Source organism: Mandrillus leucophaeus, unplaced genomic scaffold (assembly GCF_000951045.1).
Source record: "Mandrillus leucophaeus isolate KB7577 unplaced genomic scaffold, Mleu.le_1.0 Scaffold16, whole genome shotgun sequence".
Classification (NCBI taxonomy): domain Eukaryota; kingdom Metazoa; phylum Chordata; class Mammalia; order Primates; family Cercopithecidae; genus Mandrillus; species Mandrillus leucophaeus.
Genome location: NW_012101587.1, coordinates 5,941,003 through 5,948,896, shown reverse-complemented (window position 1 = coordinate 5,948,896; position 7,894 = coordinate 5,941,003).

Here is a 7,894-nt window from a genome sequence, read left to right as displayed (position 1 = left end):
CCTGAAATTCCAACTACTTGTGAGGCTGAGGCAGGAGAATTGCTTGAACTAGGGAGGCGGAGGTTGCAGTGAGCTGAGATTGCACCACACTGCACTCCAGCCTGGGCGACGGAGCAAGACTCTGTCTCAAAAAATGAAAGAAAACAATCTAAAAAATATTAGCTTTTATTTTTTCAAATACTTTGTCTTCTCCATTCTCTGCATGCCTTCCCTCTGAAGGAAGCTCTGTGGGTTCAATTATGTCTAAGCCAGTTTACATTTCCTCTGGGCATGTGTTGGAAGTTCTCCTTTCGTGTCCCACGCTGTTCTGTGTCCCTCCTGCGGTTCCCTCTGCCGCGTCCCGTCCCATGTTCCTGGTGGCTTCTGCAGACCTGCCTTCCCCCTTGCACATGCTCTCAGTCATGGCTGGTTTACTGCGTGGTACATTGGTTGAGTTTTCATTATCACAACCACATTTCTTCTTAATAGAATTCCTACTTGTTCCTTTTTAATTTTGCCTGTGCTTTTTTCATCCCCTCTCCTAAGACTTCAAGCACAGTTTTGTTGACATCTCTTCCAGATTCTTCCGGGGTGTGCTTTATTCTCATCGCTACATCCAGCCACTGGCACGGGGCAGTTTGTTCCCCCACGTGATGTGTAATACTTGGCTTCAGTGTGAGCTAGTTCCATATGTAGACGTGTACCTGCCCTGGGGCGTGGGACATCGGCAGGGCTCCCAGGTTTCCTCATCTCTGGGCCAGTTTCCCATGTTCTTTTTCCCAGCTCATAGGCAGTGTGAATTCAGAGCCCACACCTTCAACTGGCCCAGAATTCTGCCAATGCTTTTTCCACGCCTGGCCTAGAGTAGAGGGGATGCCTCTGAGCTGTGTCCGCGGTCAGATGGACAGATTTTTCGAACTCCCAGATCACAGTTGGGGCAATCCTCCTGGCTCCCTCATGAATGACAAATCCCAGCTCTGTGTGGAGTGTGGGGCATGAGGCAGGGGACAGGGGACAGCTGTGGGCTCAACCTCTTCCTCCAGGCAGGTGGAGGCAGAGCTCTGAGCACTTTATAGTCCACTGAATTCCCATCTTGGTTCTCAGCTGTGGCTTGGAGTTGCCCTCATTCTGGCGCTAGGGAATTTCAAGCGAAGATCTGAATTTCCAAATGTTTTGTTATTTTATGGAGCATATTTAATGTGTTTGCAGCAGGGCCACTCTGTGATGGGTTGATCTCCCTATCAGCTCCACCACCACGGGGGTTATGGGAGCAGAACTGGAATTCTCAGTTCATAATATAACCAAGTTGAGCTCGAAAGAAAAACCCAAGGACGTTACGTCCTGGTGCTAACAGTGGGCGCTTCGAGTCTGAGAACTGTTGCGTTTCCCTGGACTGTGGAAGGGGTCATCTCTGCCTCTCCTTCCATTTTTAGGATCGAACCTTGTGCCTGGCCCCACCTGGGTGCCCGCGCAGCAGACAGCTGCCCCTCACTCATGCTTTGCAGATGTTGTCTCTAATTCTCATAACTTTTTGAAGTAGATATGTTTTTTGTTCCTTTTAAAAATTTACTATTTTGTGCTAAAATACCTTTGAAATAAAATGTACCATTGTAACCATTTTTAAGTGTACATTTCAGGACGGAAAACATTTGTGCCGTTGTGCAACCTTCACCACCGCCCATCTCCAGAGCTCTCTCCATCCTGCAAAACTGAAACTCGGCTCCGGGTGCCCATTCCCCTCCCTGCCCCTGGCATCCACACTCTACTTTCTGTCTATGATCTTCACTGGAAGTAGGTGTGTACTTTGTCCACATTTTAAAGTGCAGAGCCTGGGACGCAGTGAGATGAAGTCACTTGCTTGTGGTCACTCGATAGAAGGTGGCAAAGCCAGGCATCCCACCTGAGGTCTGTGTCCACAGTCCCCACTTTGGTGGCTACTACACTGTGAGTTCTTTCAATTGAGTGCAGAGGAGGAAAGGGGATTACGCTGCACAACCTCAGTGGTGAGATGAGATGAATGGGTGGAAACTAAACATAAGGAATGTAAGGAATGGGTGAGCCTCCGGGAAGGGTGGCAAGTTCCCAGACATTTGAAGAATCGAGGTCCTGAAAGGATGAGCCAGCAGGGACAAGGCAGAGGGGACCCTGTCACAGCTGAGCGATGGCCTAGATGCTCTCTCTGGGTGCTGTCCATTCTGGGACTCTAGTGAAACTGTTTTTCTGTCTATTCAGAGTCTGCCATTCATTGGACTATAATGCCCCATTTCATCTAATTGATGACCCAAATAGCTTCAAGTAGCTCTCTGCGGGTGGCCAGCCGCTGTGGAGGGTGTCCAGTTACAGGAGCTAAGCACACTGGATGCCTTTTCTCTTCCACAGTGGGCACTGTACGGTGGGTCCCCCCTCGTCAGGATTAATGAGAGCTTCGGTTGCAGGGCCCCCGCCTGTTGCCACGTGACAGTCTCACAAGGTCACCCGGGGGAGAGGGGAGAAGCCTGTCAGGCCACTGAAGTGGGCAGTAGAACCCAGGAGAGGAAGAAAGAAAGGAGAGAGGGGGAGGGGGAGCAGAGACAGAGCCATTGAAAATGTTTTCCAACAATGGACTTGGATTGGCTTCCCCTGCCCCCGTGGCAGGGAGCTCGCTGTGCCTGTGTGGCTGCAGTACTGATGAAGAATTCATCTCTGTCCAAGGAGAGTGAAGTGGGTTCCATGAGGTGAGACCTGCTGGCACTCAGGGTGCATGGGGCCAGGCCCTGTGTCCAAGTGTCACCTGCTTACTGAGGAGTTGTGTTGCCAGGTGCAGTGGCAGTTTCTCTCAGTCGCGTTCAGACCTGAGTTACCGGGTTCTGTGTGAGGAGGGAGCCCATCCCTGAGCCTGTGGGACAGGTCTCAGTGGGTCAGTTGGAGCGGGTGGTCTGTGCCCCTCCTTGCCCCATGTGTCCTGGCTTGCTCTCACCTTGGCTTCCCGGCCTTTCCAGGGCCCAGGTCTCGTCCTCACCCTAAGGCAGGCCTCTCCACCTGAGGGGCCTTCACACTGAGATGCCTGCTGGCCTTCCCAGGACACTCATCTCAGTGGCTCTAAGCTGTTCACCTTCACCCTGGATGCCTAGGAGGGCAGTGGATGAACAAAGAGCAACAACTCCCTGCTACCAGCACCAGGAAGGCCTCTTTTGCAGATATCTACAAAAAGCCTTGAAAGAAAAAAGAACTGGAATTATGAACAAATCTCTGCTGTGGTGGCTGCTTTCACTCTAGTCCCATCGCCCCTGAGGACAGTTGGAAAGGACCTGTTTTTCTTCTGTAGCCCTGGGGGATGCCTGCCCTGACAGCCCTGGTCCGCAGCTCCCAGCTGGGATAGCTGGAAGCAGTGTGGCTCCAGGCCATCCTCTCTCTGCACAGGCATGGGTTTTCAAACACAACCCTGGTGCCATGCATGCAAAGGGAAGGCAATCTGCCATCCTGTGGCTTTTGTCTTAGGAAGGTCCCCCCCACTGAAGTGAGCACAAGGATTCGAGGATTAACAGTGGGAAGAGGATATGAAGCCCCAATAGGGCGGCTTCATCCCAGAGAGCATCTTCAGCTTTGGAGAATGCTCTTGAGGCTGTCTACAGCTATTTACATCCTGAACCCTCTCCTTCTGCCCAATTATTATTATTATTATTATTATTATTATATATTTTTTGAGACAGTGTCTTGCCATATTGCCCAGGCTGGAGTGCAGTGGCTCAGTCTCTGCTTACTGCCACCTCCACCTCCCAATTTCAAGAGAGTCTCCTGCCTCAGCCTTCTGAGTAGCTGGGATTGCTGGTGCACGCCACCATGCCTGGGTAATTTTTGAATTTTTTTGTAGAGATGGGGTTTCACCATATTGGCCAGACTGGTCTCAAACTCCTGACCTCAGGCGATTCACCCGCCTTTGCCTCCCAAAGTGCTAGGATTACAGGTGTGAGCCCCGGCGCCAACCTCCTTCAGCTCATTTAGCCTAAACTCTCAGCATTCCAATCAGCTCTCCTGTGTCACACGGATCAAAGTGCTGGCACAGACTAGAAGGAACGAGAACAAAGTGAACATGCATGGTTCGAAAGACAGGAGCAGCACAGCATAACTGATGTCAGCACTGTTTGGCTTGGGGGGAAGCAAAAAAAAAGCCAAAGCATCTTCATCTTCTGTTTTATAACCAAGGGGGTGCACCTGATCTGGGGCAGGTCATAGTCTTGAAAGAAATTATTTCTGGGTCACGGATTTTCCTAAAGAACGGCCCAGGTCACCCCAGTTATAGCAGGAGCTCAGGAACAGTGTCTCCTTGCCTTTGTCACTCAGAGCTAGGAGGCACCTGGACTCAGTGGGTGTTCACAGAGGCGGTGGCCTCAGCACAGTGCGGTGGGGGCCTCGGTGCACCGCAGACACTGAGAGGCAGAGAGGCCGCAGCACAAGCCTTTTGGACTCTGTGTGTTGTTTGATGCAAGTCCGCCTTAGAAACGCCAGAAAGAGAAGACAGGAGAGACGGGGAGGGCGGGGAGGGAGGGTGCAGAGATGGAGCCTTTGAAAGTGTTTCAAAGACAGAGCCTCATGGATGCCAGCGCAGGATGGAGATGGAAATTCATGGAAGTTAAATTTATGGAAGCTCCTGGCAGGCTGTTGAGGGGTGTCTGGGGGAAGCAGCCTCTGTAAATGCTGGTTTTAAGTATTGCTTGTGCCATCCAGAGCATGGTGGGCAGTGGAGGCCCATCATTCTGGGACCTGGTCGGGCAGAGCATCAGTGCATCACAGACTTTTCCCCTCCAAGGTACAATTTTCTTTCTTTTAAGTATAGACAACACTCAGAAACCCCCATAAAGCACTCGTAGGCAAAGTCCTGTGTCTTCGTGGGACACACTCATTTGTAATACACGGGGCCACACTGAAGCTCTGCAGGCTGGGCTGCACCCCGGCTATGGGTGAAAATTCCTTTCCAATGATGCAAATTGTTACACTTAAGTCCTCAAATATCATTCTTCTCTGTAGGGTCCTAGAGACCCTTGCTGTGTTTTTCTTCTGTCACCCTCGCAGCCTCGCCTGCTCTCTTCCCCTGATTCTAGTCATTTGTCTTGGCGGGAGTCACGCCTCACACCAGGGCCCTCTCTGCTGTTGTCTTTGGTGTCTGGCCACAGGGCTGCTTTCTAGATGCTGCAGCCCCTGTGCTGAGCCAGAGGGCGACAGTTTCCCACCAAGTCCTGTTCACACTGCAAGAATCTCCCAGAATATCTCAGCCTTGGAGCCATTGCAACCCTTCTCATGTGAGGGCTCCCTTCAAGTGATTCCCCAGGGCAGACCTGAGCCAGAGCGATAGGCAGAGGGGGCAGCCACGGGCGGGTCCCCGGCGTCCAGCACCCCCGTGTCAGAGCCAGATCTCGGCTGGGTGCATTTCCTCCCTGCCTCGCTCTCCCACAATGGCTGCAGTACTTAGTTTGGGTTGAATTAATAATTCTAATGTAATCGTGTCATGTAAAGAGAATAACTGTCCACGTAGCCATGGAAATAAGTTTATAGCGGTCATCCCTAAATAGGAAAGTCGAGCCCTGCGAATGTTCACAGCATTTTTCTGAGCTGCAATCATCAAAGCATCAACCTCTATCAATCACAGGGTGCTCTAGTTAGACAAACACCATCACACAATCACTCCATAAACACCTGTTTAAGCACCAACTATATGCCAGGCACTGTGTGTGGTGCTAAGGATTCAGGAACAAATAAGGCCCAGTCTTAGGCACTGAGTGCACTGTGCCCAGTGCTTCTGAGAGTTGACCACATCTGACCCACAAACAGGGAAACCAAGGCACGCATGCACTAGGTGGTGACGATGTGGCGTGAACCACCTGTGCCCTTCAGCACTATGCATTGTTGCCTCCAACCCTTCTGAAGTTTGAGGGCATTTGATCCTACTTAATAAAGTAAAACCCAACAAAATACAGAGCTCAGAAGGAGCTCTGAAATGCAGGAGTCTGTGTTTCTGCAAACTACAGAGCTCAGAAACACAGGAGTCTGCCTTTCTGCCAAGGCGAACCACTGACCACCAGCAGTCCATGTGTCTTGTATGCTGTCAGCCTCTGAGGCTGGCTTTTCCCCAGGTCTCTCCATTTGAAGTGCCACGACACAGGCCCCACGCCAGCAGTGAGTCTCCTACATTCAAGGGCAGAGGCCGGCAGGGCCAAGCATGTGCTGAGGGAGGAGAGCCTGGCTCCCAGGACATGGGCTGCACGTGTCATTGTCCTGGTGTTTTCCTCTCCGACCCCAATGGAAGAGGGTGGCTTGAGATCCTGCTATGGTCTCCAAGGCCTGCACGGGGACACCCTCCCTAGGGCTCTCCTCTTGGCCACCTGCCACAGGTCACAGGGCTCATTCTCCCATTGGAAGGCTCGCAAAGAAAGAACGTGTTCCCACACACCCAGAGGAGGGGACACCCACTCCTTCCCAAGCCCTTTCCCAGTATGAGCAGCTCAAAAGGGTGTTTCATTTCAAATGACTTCATTTGGTGGCAAATACAAAAGCTTCGTAATTTACTCATGCTTTAAGGAAAATAATGTCTCTTTTTAAAAAATACCGTTATTTAAGTTCAGGAACTTTCTATTTGGAATCTTGAGGTACGTTTAAAAAAATCCCCCCTTCCTTTTGACCTTCCTTAAAGACCTTGTCGAAAGCTCTGGGTGATTTGTAATCTGCTAGTCTCCATGTTAGTATTTGCAGCTGTGAAGCTTAGAAACGCTCTCAGGTTCGCGTTAGTGAAATCTTGCTTTGCAGGAGAAGAAAGTTTCTCAGAACAGTGTGGCTTTAGGTTAAAAGGATAAAATAAACAAAGTGGAAATTAAGGGTTTCCTTTTGGGAACTTGATGCCTTGGTATGGGCACAATCTTTGTGTACAGGTTACAGCAACGGTGTTAATCACTAACATGTGTCTAAAAGTCTCTTTCCCAAAGCATTCACCTTCGGACACAGAGGTGGCAGGGCAGGTGTGGAATCCTTACCCTTTCCCCTAAAAGCCTCCCGCAGGAGCAGGTGGTGCTTGCCTGGCCCTTCCTGCCCTTTCCCCGCAACACACAGGCAGCCTCGCTCTGTTTCTCGGACCCCAGGGTTCACTCACCTCTGGCAGACACAGGGACCGCATCCTTCGCTCTCCTCGCTCTGCAGTTCTCTCTCTTCAAACAAAAATGACCCTTCACTCCCCCAAAGCTGATTTTTGTTACATTTAGGAGGTCAAGTAACTTGTCAAATGTCTGCATGGTTCATTCATCCAGACAAAGGTGAGTGGTCGGCTGATCATGAACCCCCAAAGATGCCCACATCTTCATCCTGGAACCTGTGAACAGCGCCTTCTATAGCAAAAGGAACTTCGCAGATGCGAGTAAGGATTCTGAGATGATCCAGGTGGGCCCTAAAAGTCATCACAAGTGTCTTTGCAGGAGGGAGGAGGTGTGACCACGAAGGCAGAGCTTAGAGTGAGGTGCCCACAAGCCCAGGAACAGGGGCAGCCACCAGGCACTGGAAGAGGCAAGAAAGAAATTCCCCCTGGAGCCTGCAGAACGAACCAGCCTTCTGACACCTCGACCTCGTGAACCTGAGTTTGGGCTCTGGCCTGCAGAACTGCAAGGGAATAAATTGTTGTTGCTTTAAGCTGGTAAATTTGTGGTCATTTGTTACAGCCATAGAGAATGAATCCAGGTGTATTATATAACAATTGACTCCCTGAAATGCAACGTTTGCTTTTGTAGAGGGGAGTCCTTGGTATTGGAAATTAATATGCACTTTGTGGAGTATTCGGCAGAGTGAAGGGCAGATTTGCGAAAGGGGCATTTTTCACCCACTTCCAGCGGGTCCTGCCACAGTTTACTAGTGTAACATTGGCCCCCTGGCCATGAAGAACTATACCAAAAGTACATTA